Source organism: Poecilia reticulata, linkage group LG4 (genome assembly GCF_000633615.1).
Source record: "Poecilia reticulata strain Guanapo linkage group LG4, Guppy_female_1.0+MT, whole genome shotgun sequence".
Lineage (NCBI taxonomy): Eukaryota > Metazoa > Chordata > Actinopteri > Cyprinodontiformes > Poeciliidae > Poecilia > Poecilia reticulata.
Genome location: NC_024334.1, coordinates 15,951,664 through 15,966,679, shown reverse-complemented (window position 1 = coordinate 15,966,679; position 15,016 = coordinate 15,951,664).

Here is a 15,016-nt window from a genome sequence, read left to right as displayed (position 1 = left end):
GATTTCTAAGTTGATCTTTTTCCAACAAGAAAACACATTAGGCCAACTGACAGCAACACTCTTCTGTGTGGAAGCTGTCACCATGTGAAAAGCAAAAAAAATGTTAGCTATTTTTAGCCTCAGTGGGAAGTCAGAGAAGGCACAGAGGTGTAAGAAGCTACTTAGCTTTCTATGGAAAGTTTCCTTTATGGCATGTCAAGACATGTCTGTGGTTCACTGAGAGAGAGCAAGACTTTCACTCTGTAACAGGAAGGTTAAACAAAGAACAGCAAAGTTGTTGTTTTTCTCTTTTTCATTTTCTAGTCAGGAACATTCTGGATTTAGAAATGTTGGCAGCCTTTTGGAATTCGAAGAGCTAAGTACCTACGTTATATTGACCCTTTTCTTTCAGAAAGTGGTCTGCTCCGCCATGACGGACGTCAAAACAACATACTGTATATGTGCGTCAAGTCCTTCAAAGCTAGTCAAAAACTAGTCAAAAAAATGATTCTGGTAGCCTTGAATCATTTTTATTTAGTTAATTTTACTGTAAAAAATTGTCAGTGTTCTGCACTGTTGGCTGTAAAAGCAGACATGGATGTAACAAAATTGCCATTTTGTCGTAAACCTTTTAATTAAGAAGAAAGATGGAGATGGATAGCAGCCATCAGGACAAGCAGTTCTTGGTGTATTTGTGAATTTGCAGTGAACACTTTTTACAAGCTAAGTTGACTAACCTTCATATTCCTTATAAGTAAGTAAGCTTAGTAAGAGCAATCAAATATCTGCTCCGGTGTAAAGGATTATGCCATAAACAGTGTTTCCACCACAGATCTGTGCAAAACTTGGGCTATATTAGACCAATGTAAAACATTAAAAAATGCAATGTTGCCATTAAATAAATAACACAATAAAAATCATTAAAAAAAATATGCCGCTCCATTGTCCTATCATTTCCTGTTATCTTCTTCGTGGTTTGCACCACTGGCAACATCTGGTTGTTCACCATGTGTCATATGATGCAAAAAAACTATTTCCATTGCAATTTTGCAACATTAACTAATTTCATCCATCCGTCCATCCATTTTCTTACACCCTTGTCCCTCAGTGGGGTCGGGTCGGGAGGGTTGCTGGTGTCTATCTCCAGCTAACGTTCCGGGCGAAAGGCGGGGTCACCCTGGACAGGTCACCAGTCTGTCTAATTTCAATACAGCCAAAAGGCCACCTGATCCTTGTGGCAAAACCTTTTATTGGCAAACAAGATTTTTTTTTTTTGATGTTTTGAAATTGGAGTGTTTCCATTAAGCCAATTTATTTTCAAAATGTCAAATTGCGCAATTATATGGTCAATAGAAACACAGCGACTGCGGTATAAATCCTGTGGCATGAATTCAGGCGAAGTCGGCGATTTGATCAAATCAACAAACACGTCAGGATGGATAAGGTATGGCTCATTTCTAAGTTAGCTATTTCAAACTGAGCCCCAGAGAGGTGAGCTACTTCCACAGACAAATTAGATTGACTGGAACAAGCAAAAACAACCAGGGAAAACTCAGTCGCTCTGTTCAATATCCCCGTCTCAAATACTTCAACATGAGAGACATAGTAAGGGATCAATAAGATACAGTAATGCTAGCATTAGAATTTAAAGACTGCTTACTTTCAAACACTGTATGTTGCCATTTCTATTATTATTATTAATGATTTTTCACAGTCTGGAAAGCTAGAACAAAATAAGGATTTTTGTTTTACTGTGTTTCTGTGTCTTTTTGTGCAGTTGAACCAGGTTACCATCAGTATCAACTCTTTACAAGACGGAAATCAGCAGCACAATTTTGATCGGTGCATCTAATAAAAACGGTGTACCAAACCATTTCCCCTTATCTGGAGCCGCGCTGGTGATAATATTTTGCCTTTTTTAATATCAAGGAATGCAATTAGATTTCAGCCTTAATATCGCAGAGGCTGTCACATTCTCAAAGTACTCGGCTATGCTTGCCAACTGCAATCAGAAATAACTCTGTCCCTTCAACTTAATGAAAAACAAGTACTTGGCCATAAACTTGTAGTCATCCCCTATCCAATCACATTGTCTTGAGTAATTAAAATGATTAGCTTAATTAGCTTAATTAACTAAATTTGACTACAGGACATGGCCATATGGTGAAGAAAAACAAAGATGGGAGCTAATTAAAGTTAAAATAATGCAGGTTTTAATTAACTCAACCCTTAGGCATCAACATTTTCAAATTTATCCAAGCTGATAATTAAAAAGTCCTCTTGCCCAAGCAACATTTCTTCTCTGAGCTAATTAAATCTGGAAATAAATTAGCAACATGACGCTCCAAATATTAATTCCTGCTAGAAGATGACTTCACTTTCTAATGAAATTAATTAGCTGCACTGGACCCTCAATCAGATGCCAGGCGCTGTCCGTGAGCATAGACCTCATGTAATCTAGCGCCGGGCGAAGGGCCTGAGGGCAGAAATTTACAATTGTAATGAACACTCTTTAACTGTGTGTCTCTCTTAATATACCAAATGAACATGTAGATCTATTTATGCCAAGAGCTTCCTCATTTATAAAGGAGTGGCAAGACCAGCTAGTTAAAACTAGCTTTTTTTCTTCTTTTTTTTTTTACTTTTCAGAGAGAATGTGCAGTGTGAGAGACGGAGCACAGAACCACATAGCTGCCAAGAGCGATGCCAAGACCAGCCTCAGCAGCCTGCAAGGTTCCACAGGCTGTGCCTGCGCCTGTGCCAGTCTATTACAGAGGACCCTCATGAATTCACCCTAATACACTCTCTTGGCAGCTTAAGGCGATGACACAGTGGACGGGTGGGGGGGAGGAAGAGGAGGGTGGGGCGACAGTCAAATGTTTCTGTCTCCGTTTCTAAGTTTTGACTTTGCCTTTTTTGTCTTTGCTAATAATTTTACTGTAAATACAGAAGCGGCGCTGAGCAACGAATTTCACCAGCCGACATGTTGGCCCTGCCCAAGCCGACGCCAAGCAACCTCAAAGTGGCAGCGTGATTTCGAATGAAATTTAAAATAAATAAATAAATTAGACACAGATTACTGCATCAGCGGAAAAGCCCGTTAGAACGTACTCAAACAGATTTTGAGATTATGCCTCCAAAAGATAAGATCGGGATGAAACTTTAATGATCCCCGCGGGTGAAAACATGGAAATTAACAAAAAAATAAATCCCTTCGACACAACACACACATCAGGTACGTTTTTGTGCTCTCGATGATGACATTATATGTGTATCGCTGTAGCAGTGCTCCACATTTTGTCACCTTAAAACCACAGACATCAAAATCCTTCATACAATAGACCAAAAGTTGAAGAAAATTCAAGATTCATGTATTTGTGTTCTGCCCCCCTTATTGTTATGTCCCCAAATAAAATCCAGGGAAGCCAACTGTCTTCAGTCACCTAATTAGTGAAGCTCACCTGTGTGTCATTTACTGTTAGTGTATATAACTGTGCTATGAAGGCCTCAGATGTTTGTTAGAGAATATGGCTGAATAAAAAGCACAGAGTGAGGAAACCAACTAAAGTAGATTTGGTTTCAGAAAATGTTTGATGCGACTGCAAAAATGCCAAGAAAACTCAAGAGCATTTATCAGAGAGGCAGCAAAGAGACTCGCTATAACTCTGGAGGAGCTGCAGAGATGCGGAAGAAGGTTCTGTGTTTGGATGAACCAAAATTTATTGGTCTACCTTCAAATTTGTGTAAAACTTAACACCCCAGTGAAACCTGGAGGCAGCAGAATCGGGGAGAGGGGTGCTGTCTCCAGCATTTAAAGCAGGGGTGTCAAACTCCAGTCCTGAAGGGCCGCTGTCCTGCAGTTTTTAGATGTGCCACAGGTACAAAACACCTGAATCAAATGGCTTAATTACCTCCTCAGTTCTCCAGAGCCTTGCTAATGACSTAACTATTCTATTCAGGTGTGGTGCAGCAGAGGCACTTCTAATAGTTGCAGGACACCGGCCCTCGAGGACTGGAGTTTGACACCCCTGATTTAAAGGAAAGTTTTCAGAGTTGATTGGCAGATGGATAGAACTGATACTGGGAGTAGATATGGAAGGGAAAAACTGTTCAACTTCTAGCAAGACTATAAAGCTAAATGTACAGCCAAAGATACAATAAAATTGCTTCAGATCAAAGCGTATTTGAATGCTTAGAGTAGCCCAGTCAAAGTCCAGTCGAGTCAAACATTGATGCGTTACCAAGTAAATACGGAACCAGTATCGCTGAAACAAATACCAATACTGATGACTTATTACTTATTGCTGACTTTCAGGTGTTTTGGGGATTTTTTTCCCACTGAATTATTTCCCTAAAAAGGACAGAAACTGTAGGAGGTGTCTACATTAATACCTTAATAACATAACATGAGAAAGGACATTTTCTCTAGATCAAGTGTAAAAAAAATTATTTGAAAGCAAATCAAAAAAGTAGAGTTCAGCAACTACAATACAAAAACAAACCAACATTTCAAGATGGTATCGATCATACCATGCTACAGCAGAATCCACCCGATACTAGCAACTTGGTATTGGCAATAATCAATATTTTGGATCAATCCACCCACCTTTTACTACTTTCTGGAATTTTATTTTCAGAAATGTTAAAAAGTCTTGGGAGAATTTTGCTTCCACTTCACAATTGTACACTAAATTGTGTTTTTCCATCACATAAAACCAGTGTAAAAATGCAGCGAAGATTAAGGCGTGAAACCCCTAAAGGGGATTCAGTGCTTTTGAGGTTCGAGGCAATCAGAACTGTGTGCCTCTTTTGTGAATAGGACGATCCTCAGCTGCATGATCAGAGCATTTAGATTCATCACTTTTCAAAGCGAAACATGAGAAAAAAGGAAAACAAAACAAAAAAAAACAAAAAACCGCCGGACACAAAGGAGTTCCAGCGGCGGCTGCTGGGGGCATTTCCACAACGCATCCCCTCGTTTCAAAGGTCGCCGCAGCACCTTGTTGAGATCTAGACATTTTCTTTGTAGCTCTAATTGCTTCTACATTCTTGACCACTTTGCCAGACGACTCGGCGCGATGAGAGCCGAGAAATAAGAGGAGCGCCTTGTTTACTGCCATCGAGATAACAAGGACAAGTCCGCGGAATAACGAAGGCCGCGGCAGACGCGGAAAACACTGCGGTTTTTTTTTGTTTTTTTTTTCTCCGTTTTAATGGCGTTTAAGCGTGGAAGCCTGGGAGGAGGGAGAGGCGCTTGAAAAATGCAACTAAAGGATGGGATTCAGCGGGATCCAAATGGCAGGCGCTGCCGTCGGGCGCGATGACGTCCCTTTGATGTGAGCTCTAACTGGCTTTAAGCTCGGCCGGCCCGCGTCCTGACTGATGTGCGCTCAGAAGAGACGAGCGCCGCTTTGTCGCGCGAGCCAAAAACTGTACCTTTAATTTCGAATTCTCTAATGTCTCAGATGGGATGACATTAAAGGTCGGGGGGAGGAGGGGGGGGTCATTAGTGTATTGTGGCGCTCGCCCATAGCCGAGTGAGCTGGACTGTCATCTTTTTTACTTTTTTTTTTATTTTGTCACATTTGTCAATGTTCTGCATAATGGGATGAGAAACTATTTACATATTGGATCAGAATGGCCAGAGGAGAGCATTAATTATTGAGAAAGTGACAGAATCAAAAGTGCAGCTCCGTCCCTCCCTCACTCCTCCCGTTGGAGTTTGTTGCCAGCTGCGGACTGAGAGCAAACTGTAAACACCATTATCTCAATTTTAAAGACGAGGCCGGAGCCTCTTCAGTCGGCCTTCGTGCACAGCTGTAACGAGCTTGATGAGGGCGTGGCACAGACAGTCACCTCCTGCCCTGTTGGAGTGTGTGTGTGTGTAGGTGTGTGTGTGTCAGGCTGGTGATGTTGTTAGTTAGCTGCCTCTGAAAAATAGAAAGTGCATCATATTGATCAATGTCATCGAGCGCTGTACTGACTTAGATATTGAACTGAGTGCAGTGTGCTAACAGGCGTTACAGCGCCATCAATACAGGTAGTGCTCTTTCTCCGGTCCTGTTCATCAATTATGATAAATGCTCTGAAGAGAGCCTTGGATGGCATTCTGAGTCTGTAATGGTGTCACTGCAGGTCGTGCTCAGAACAGAGTGGTTCAAAAAGTATTCTCACAGAGTCTCAATTTGATTTAGGTCTTAACTTTGACTACGTTATATTAAAGGGGCAGTATGCAAAATTGACTTTTGAGCTACTACATGTTAAAATGTTATTCCTTTATCAAAATCATAAAGTGTTGTTTTGATTCTTTCAAGCATGTTTGAGAAATCCTTTAATCTCCCACGGCAACCACATAGCTGTTCAAAACGACCTGGGTGTACCTAGCTCCGCCTTCGAGGACGAAGCTCCTCCTCTGAGTTCCAGCATCCCAGCTTCCGCCTCACAGAGCGCCCCTCCCCTGCAACTCCTCCACTCAGCTCCTTCAGACTAGTCAGCAGCAATTAGCAAACACCTGGTGGAACTGCACATTAAGAGAGCTCCTTATAGGAGCTACTTCTCAGTGAAATGCTGGTAAAAACGTTATTAGAGAGTTAGTAGAGGAGCCATGTTGTGATGACTTCCTGAAGTTTCAGAAAGAGCAAGTTTTAATGAGACAGAGATGCAATTTCAAGTTAAATTCCAAAGCCAAATTTCTTTTAAGTTATATTTGATATACACAGCATTTTTACAAACAACTTAAGGAAACAATTACTTGATGGTCTTATGAGATGTCACTATGTGCCTTGAAAATACATAATATTGCCCCTTCAACATTGATCTAAACCACTTCACTGTATCTCTGGTTGTAAGTTCAGTGTTGTTGTCCAGGCGGAAAGTAAGGGTGCATTCACACCAGCCCTGTTTAGTTTGCGTTAATCAAACTCTACTTTACTTGACAAGAAAGTCCGGTTCGCTTGGTGGGTGTAAATGCCTCAACAAACTCTGATTTGGACCAAAAACACAAACTCTGGCCACCTACAAACCTAATTCTCAGTTTGAATGCATATGTGAACACCAAGCGTACCTGACACCGCTCCAAAAGCAGGAAGAAAAAAATTAATTTCAGGGCATTCCAGGTAAATGCAACCAAAACAAACATGTGATTATAGCACTTTTGTGAGAAAAAGTTCATGGCCTTTCACCAATGACAAAATAGAAATCCTCCAACCACTAAAATCTGACACCACTCCATTTGTGTTTAGGAAAATGTGCTCAGTGTCTATGAAGCTTATTTAGGGTAATTAAGTAGGAAAAGAGTTTGAGCCATTAGCTAGGTTTGTTGTATGGCTAAGGTAAGTAGCCAAGCATAAGCAAAAATAATGACTGGAGTAACACATGAGTTACTGTATCTTGTGTTGAATGGTATAGCAACGGTTAACAATATGTTGGAGGAATAACATTATGAAAACATAATGAAATACAATAATGGTACAAAGTGTCTGTTTGTTAGTGCAAATAAATGCTAGTCCAGTCGGCTTAAATCAGACATGTCCAAAGTCCGGCCCGGGGGCCAAATGCGGCTCGTGTTCAAATTTCATCCGGCCCGCAGCCTTTGTCATAACATCAATAACGCCTGGCCCGCACGTAGAATTAATTCATTGGGCAGCAGTACTGTTACCTGCATATGGCGTAGCTTACACATTAAATGCTGTTCCTCATTTACCCACTAGAGGGCAGCAGCCCGTGTGACTCAGACCATTTGCTGCTGTGACTGAGCCGCGGTCGGCACCAGCAGCTTTCTCTCACCAACTTTTACCGGCAGCTGGAAAAGCATAGGTTTCCAGAGATTCTTGCATTTGGTAAGAAAATGCTAAGCTTGTTTGTTTTGACGTATTTGTGTGAGAAGACATTCTTTGTTATGAACTTAAATAAGAGCCGTGTGAGGACACGGCTAACGGACTCTCACTTACGAGACATCTTGCGCATCAATACCACTGCCTTTGAGCCAGACCAGGCCTATGTGCTGCAGTCCAATAAGTTCAATAATATCCTTAACCTGTTAAAAAACATTAATGCTCATTCAGTAATATTAAAATAATAACACATATTTTCAAGGTGCTCAACTGCATTTGCTGTGGGAAACCCAACAGAGCTAAGATAGTTAGCATTTAGCATTAGCTTTTAGCTAACTAAGCTCGAGTCTATTAGCTCAGCAGTTTACTCACCAGGACCTCCCTAGTGCTCCAACAGAGCACTAGAAAGAGTGAGAATCCGCTTCACCAGCACTCTCACCGATCTATAATATTGGAAGTATTTAATTTTCCCAGTAGTTGCTAGTTAGCCGGTTAGCTCGCATTTATCCCAAGCTAATATGACCCATCTTGACAATTCTAAAGCTCAATATATTCACAACAAGCTTGGTTCTGCTCCTCTGAGGTTCATACAGCTGTATGGAAAAATATATGAGCTCAATCAGTCTACTTTTCTCAGGGTTTTAACAGTTCTCTGATGAGAGATTACCCTTGCATTAGTCTCTGCTTGTGCTCAGCTTTGGAGCGTTCAGGGGTCAAGAGGAAGAAGGGCAACAGCAAGAGTGATGCATTGCTTAGTGTTTTCTTCAAAATCACTGGGTGCTAAAACTCACTAGGTTAAATCTACATCTTTAATGTAGTTTCTTTCAGTGATTCCTGATGCAGCGCCACCACAGGCGAGGAGGGGAACAGGAGGTTCAAAGAGTGGTTCGTTTGACCAGGGGACCAAATGAAAATGGACCAAATGTTGCAATTTTGGTCCCCAGTTGAATTGAGTCTACCAGACTATCAGGTGTGAAAACACCCTGAAGCTCCGCCACAGTTTCAGGTTGTCTTGCAATGGGTTTTCTTCAAGCAATCAATTTTTATATAAAGGACATTATAAATAAAATGGATTATTATTATTATTATTATTATTATTATTATTATTATTATTATTTAACCTCCCTATCTCCACAGTTGATACTGCTACCCGTCTTTCCACCATTGGGGTGATATGTTAGTTTTCTGCCACACGAGGCAATTTTCATGTCGACCCAACAGTAGAATATCGACCTCATCTGACCAACATATATCTTGGTGTGACCACAACATGGCTTGTGGTAAACTACAAATTTGACTTCTAAAGATTTTATTTTTTACCAATCTAATAATGCCCAATATTGTAATCATTCATTTACGCTTAATTCAGCTGTGTAAACAGTGACAATTTACAAGAGTTGTCATCTCAAGGCGCTTTACAAGACAAACAGAAATATACGATCGAATTAATCCAATCACAAAGACATTTTGGCTGTATTGCTCATTGGGAGCGGCCATCTGTCACAACCGACGGAGGGTTGACTGAGAACACAGAAGCCTCAGTCCAGGAGTATTTTCTGTTAAATTAAAATTACAAGAGTAATCTAGGTGTGGAACACAACTAAACAGATTAGCTCTGGATCAGTGGAAATATCTATGGCAGCAATAGCTCTCTTAACTGTTGAGAGACAGGATTAAACACTAAAAGGAAGGACCAAACACATCATTTATAAAACAACGAATGTGAAGTCAGCTCAGTCCATTGGCGTCTTGGCTGCTTCTCTCATTAATGCTCTTCTTGTCTGGCCAACTTAGATGCATATCTGTATCTTCATAGGTTTACAACTGTGCTATGTTCAATTTAGCTGCTGAACTTTAAAAGATATCTGCTTGTGCTGGAGTTTATTTGTGAGCATATGAATAAAAGGGGCTGAATATAAATGAACAGCGAACTTGTCAGGTTTTTGTGTTTAAAAAAGCTCGAGGAACCATGGTATATCAAATAAAATGATTGAGTCAGGACTTTAAGACATTTATTTGAAAAAATTACTTACATAGTTTTTAAATTTAATGCAAATAATTACATTTTTTATCTTGCAAAGGTTCCAGCTGGATTCAGTTTCAGATTCAGAAGTCTGAGCCGGAGCCCAGGAAGCAGACTTCTTAGTGTAAAAAGTAACAGGTACAAGCACTCTTTTGTTCCTACAGCAATTTCTGTTTTTAAGGCAGGACAAGGTAGAGGGACTCACACTGATTGTTAGCGTTCGTAAGAACTGTCGGTCGACAATGATATACACTGCTGTACTCTTCCCATTATGCTTTGAACCTTTGTATTTCTGTGTTTCTGGTTCTCCTGTAAATCTGACGAACAAGCGACATCCTCAAACAGCAATGGACGACAAATCTGCTTCTCTTGGCCAACTGGGTGTTATTTTTGCGTCAAATAATGATCTGATGGGACTCTGGAAAAAATACTATTCATGTTGATCAAGTTGTGCTAAAAGCTGTTAGCCTATCAGTGAAGCTGTAGAAGCCTAAAACTGCATCTCAATGCTAAACATGTTGCAGCTAGCACAGATGTGCCCAAACGCGAATGTGAACGTCCACAGCCCACATTTCTAAAGGATTTTTTAAAAGAAGTTCCATTAATGAAACACTGGAAAGCTGAATGGTAGAATAACATGTTGCAACAATCTCATGGTTGAATAACCTTAAAGTTGAGCTCGTGTCTATTTATTCTATAAATTAGCAGCCAAAAAGAGATTTGGGATCAAAAATGTTGCTCATATATCGCTTTTGACTGAGATGTGATTAATTAATTACAGACCCTGAGCAATTAACTCGATTAAAAATTTCTATCAAGTCCCATCACTAAACATCAGATGTGAATACTTTGACAATCAGCGTCTGGACGAAGATGAAGTATCTGACGGTGAATGTTTGTCAAACGTCCTAAGAGCTATACTCCCCTAATCATCGCGCTTGTGCGGATGATATTATTTTTCCTCCCTTTCTATTTTGAGGCTGGATCGTCTTTATACTAGTTCAGCCGAGCACAGCTGCGATTAACTTTAAAAGGTCATTTAAAATAGCTCTGCGATGAAACCTGGTTGAGCGTCTGGAAATGACGTACTCACAACCACCACCAAACGAATACGCTTCACGCCCCAATACCAACCCGCACCGATGGCGAGCAGAAATCACCCAGGCACACGTATCTGCAGACACGCACGCACGCACACACACACACACACACACACAAAAACAGGCCATCTCAAGCCAGCATCAAGATCCCTTTAAATGAGACTTACCATGTGTCCAATTGCACCTTTCTTGACCTACCTCAGACGCAAAAAGGTTAAAGCCATGACAGGGTTAAAAACTTATCTGGCCTTGGTGGTCACATAACATCCCAATTACTTTAACAATCTCATGTTGAATGGAGGCGGCGGTGGTGAAGTGAATAAGGTGGGAGAAGTGTGTGTGTATGCGTGTGTGCGTGTGTGTGTGTGTATGTGTGGAGAAGGACGGGGGGGGGGGTGAGTTGCTGCGCAATGAGTTGGGGGAAGAAGAAAAATACAATAGATAAAAGTCTGTCTCAGAGTAAAAGATAAGTTCTTATCTTAATCTAATGACTCCACAGCCTTAATTTGTCAGACCTGGCTCTGCCGGAAGAAAGCAGAAAAAGGCGGGGGTTTGGGGGGCAATCGGGTTTGGGAGTTGGGGGGTGGGTGTTTCGGAGGGAGATTTTCTTGTACGCGGTGTTAATAAGGGACATCTCTCAAGTCGCGGTGAAAGAAGAAAAAGGATCATCATCAGCAGAACATTCAGTGGCAAGATGTGCTTCATTCTGTAGACGTGTTTTTTTTCCCCGCTTTTTTTTTTCTTTCCTACTTGCGCTAACAGTCGCTAATTAGCACCTTATCACCCTCCAAGTAGCTCCATACTGCCGAAACGCCAAGCACACTAGTATTTATAACCCAGTGACTGAGGAGATAAACAGCTCCGCGTGGCCAGTAGCCAGATCAAGCTTTTTTTGCTGTTCTTATGGAACTGCTTAGCTGCTTTACACGAGACAAAGGAAACAACGTTAATTTCCTCTGAACTTGCCGCTCCAAAGGTCACTTCGTACTCGAGTGTTCATGCCTTGACAATACGTGCATGTCATGTTTTTCTTCTATAAGCCAAACCTTTTCTGCTGTAATGATGCTGTTACTTTATTTATTTGCTCTACGGGAAGGGTCGACTACACCTCGAAACCTGGCTCTCGTGTTGACACGCTCTGCTAACGGGACCTCACGGGAGCAACCTGACGCAAGTATAAAGAAAAAAAAACTAAACAAAACAAAAAACAAGAAGAAAAAAAAAAACAAAAACACCCCTCTTGAGCTGCGGTTCCTTTGGTGAGAGAAAATAGAAAGTGAGCATTGTGTGAGAGCAAATCTCAACAGATTAATTTGAAGTGCTCACTGAATTGTGATTCCTTTTAATTAATGACAAAATTAACTGCTTTGTTAATGCGTTCCTGGAGGAAATGAGCTGCCGGCAATTTCTGCGGCGAACAAAAGGAGGGCACGTCTCTCTTGACATTTATGCAAGTTTGCCGGGGTTGGGATACACACGACTCGTGGTGAGCAAAATTGGTCTTGAAGGAATGCTTTTGTTCACTGTTTGGGAGACACGAATTTCAAGATCGCCGCTGTTTTGGAAATCAATAAATGCTGGAACCAATTTAAAAAATGTTTTCATGGACTGTTGAGGGGACATGTAAAAAAAAAAAGAAAGTGATATATGTAGGGAATAAAAAAGCCTTCCTTTCATGGTTCCTTTCACCTTCAAGAGTGTCAATTTCCTAATGTTTTCAAGTGACTTTGCTAGACCTTAGATTTAGTCGAAACAACATTTTACACCATTAATTATCCCTTTTTTTTCCCAAACAGCGTCTTCTTTCATGAACTTGCTTGTTGTTATTGGCCTGTCTGTGCACATGAACCCTGATGACAGTTTTCAAAGATTTCTCCCAAGTTAAGACAAATTTGGTTTCATTCAGAAACCCCAAAAAGCTGTAAAACAATTCACAATGACCTGTAAATATTAACATGGATTATTAATGTTCTGCAAGGTCTGTATGGTTTATCAACTGTATTAATTATGAGCAGCTGAGTTTGGAGATTTGGACAGAATCTATTAAGAACTGGCCATACCTTCAACATTTGGTTGGTTTAATCAGTGGATTAAAGTAGATATTACAACATAAAATTAGGTTATAAAATTTCTGGCTTCAGGATTCTGAATCTTTCACCATTTATTTATTACCATTTTAGTAATGCTTGTTTGTTACTTCTTTATGTCGGTTTCATTTCTATTTGTTTTGTACCCAGCTAACATTGAACGTTCACACAACGTCCACTGAACGTCGCCATCAACATTCATCAAACGTCCGCAGACGAACACGACAGGCGGCTGAGGGTTGATGCTTACAGGGTAAGAGCAGCTTTACAGACGAACCGCACAATAAACTTATATCATCCCGGTCTGAACAAACGGGAGGYGGAACATGGCTGGTAGATGAGTTTCTGAACGGAGGAGCCGTAAATATCCCGTATTGCTCCCCCGGTCTACAAAAAAGTAACTGGTAGGGAAGCTCAAATGTGGAAAAAWTAGACTGATGTTGATATCCGATAGTAACACTGGTGTTATGGAAGATTTACCAATATTTTATTTCATAATTGTTTTTATCCGATTACTCGATTAATCGTAAGAAAAATCTATAGATTACTCGATTACTGAAATAATCGTTTACAACAGCCCTAGTGGAAAGCTGTTGAATAGTAGCCACAGCTGCTCTGGGGGCATACCATGCACCAGCGCCACCTGTTGGACCATCTGACGACCACCAGCAGGCAAGGCGGGTGGAGCATCTTGACTTGAACCCAATGACTAGGGACGGCCACAGGGTCAACACCTACCTCCGTCAACAATCATTGAGAAATGAGATTATTTATAATTACAAGAAATCAAGAATAATCCTGACTATGACTGCAAGGTTGTGCAGTTGTTGCCCTGTAGCAAGAAGCTCCTGGGTTTGAATCCTGGCTTAAAGTCTTTCCGCATGTTCTCCCCGATCCTGTGTGGGTGTTTTCCAGGTTTAGGTTTCTTGGTCTCTCTAGATTGTAATCTAGTTAATTGCGCATGGATAATTGTCCTGAATATAACTGTGTTGGCCTGGCAACCTGTCCAGGGTGTAGCCCGCCTCTCATCCAATAAATGCTGGAGGTGCCAATGACTACGCAAGGACAAGCAGATGTAGTCGGATAAATCTTGAGAAAAAGACTGAAATCTGATGGGTATTAGAGTAGAAGGGTGTGGTTGTAAATGTGCACCATACTTTTCAGATTTTTATGTGTCATTTTTGGATTGTACCCTTTCACTTACCAGCTATGCAGTGCTTTGTGTTGGTCTAAAAGTTGAAATACCATTGAAATGAATTGAGGTCATTGATTGTCATAAAACACAGAAATTGTGAAGAGGTATAAATACTTTTCTGAAGTACTGTAAATGTCCTTCAAGCAACTCACAAATAATAATAATAATAACAATAATAATAATATATATATATATATATATTTTTTACCTCAGTCAAACCTAACACCCAGTATTCTCAGAAGATGACGATTTCAGGAGCGGATGAACTAATTTATGTGGCCTGAGATCATCTTGTGTGCAGGAAGCACATTAAGGCAGAAATGTATCATTAATATTATGAGCAACATCCCTGCAGTGGTTCCTAAAACATGCTGAATTATGACCAAAGTCAGTGTAAATCCAACCAAGATCCCGGATGAAGCTGGAGAAAGAGCGAGAGCGAAGGGGGTCCGTTGTCATCAGGTCCTTGGAACATTCTGGGCCGCATTTCTCCGCTCGAGTTTTAGATCTGCATCCGTACTCAGAGCAGACTCCAGATGGGTGTTTACTCAGTAAAAGCAGCACGCTGTACCCCCGGGGTGTTTAATGATAGCACACTGTGCTCTTTTAAAAGGGCAGGTGACGTGTGCAACTCCAAATTTCACCACTTTCAAGTCTTTTCTGATTCATTGGCAGAGACGTAAGCCCTTGGCAGAGGATTTGAACAACGGGCCTCGTCGAGCGTCGGCTGGCACGCGGGAGTAGGGGGTAAGCAGGCGCGCGCTCCGGTAAAATGTCACCTTGCGTTAGCCGTGCCCCCC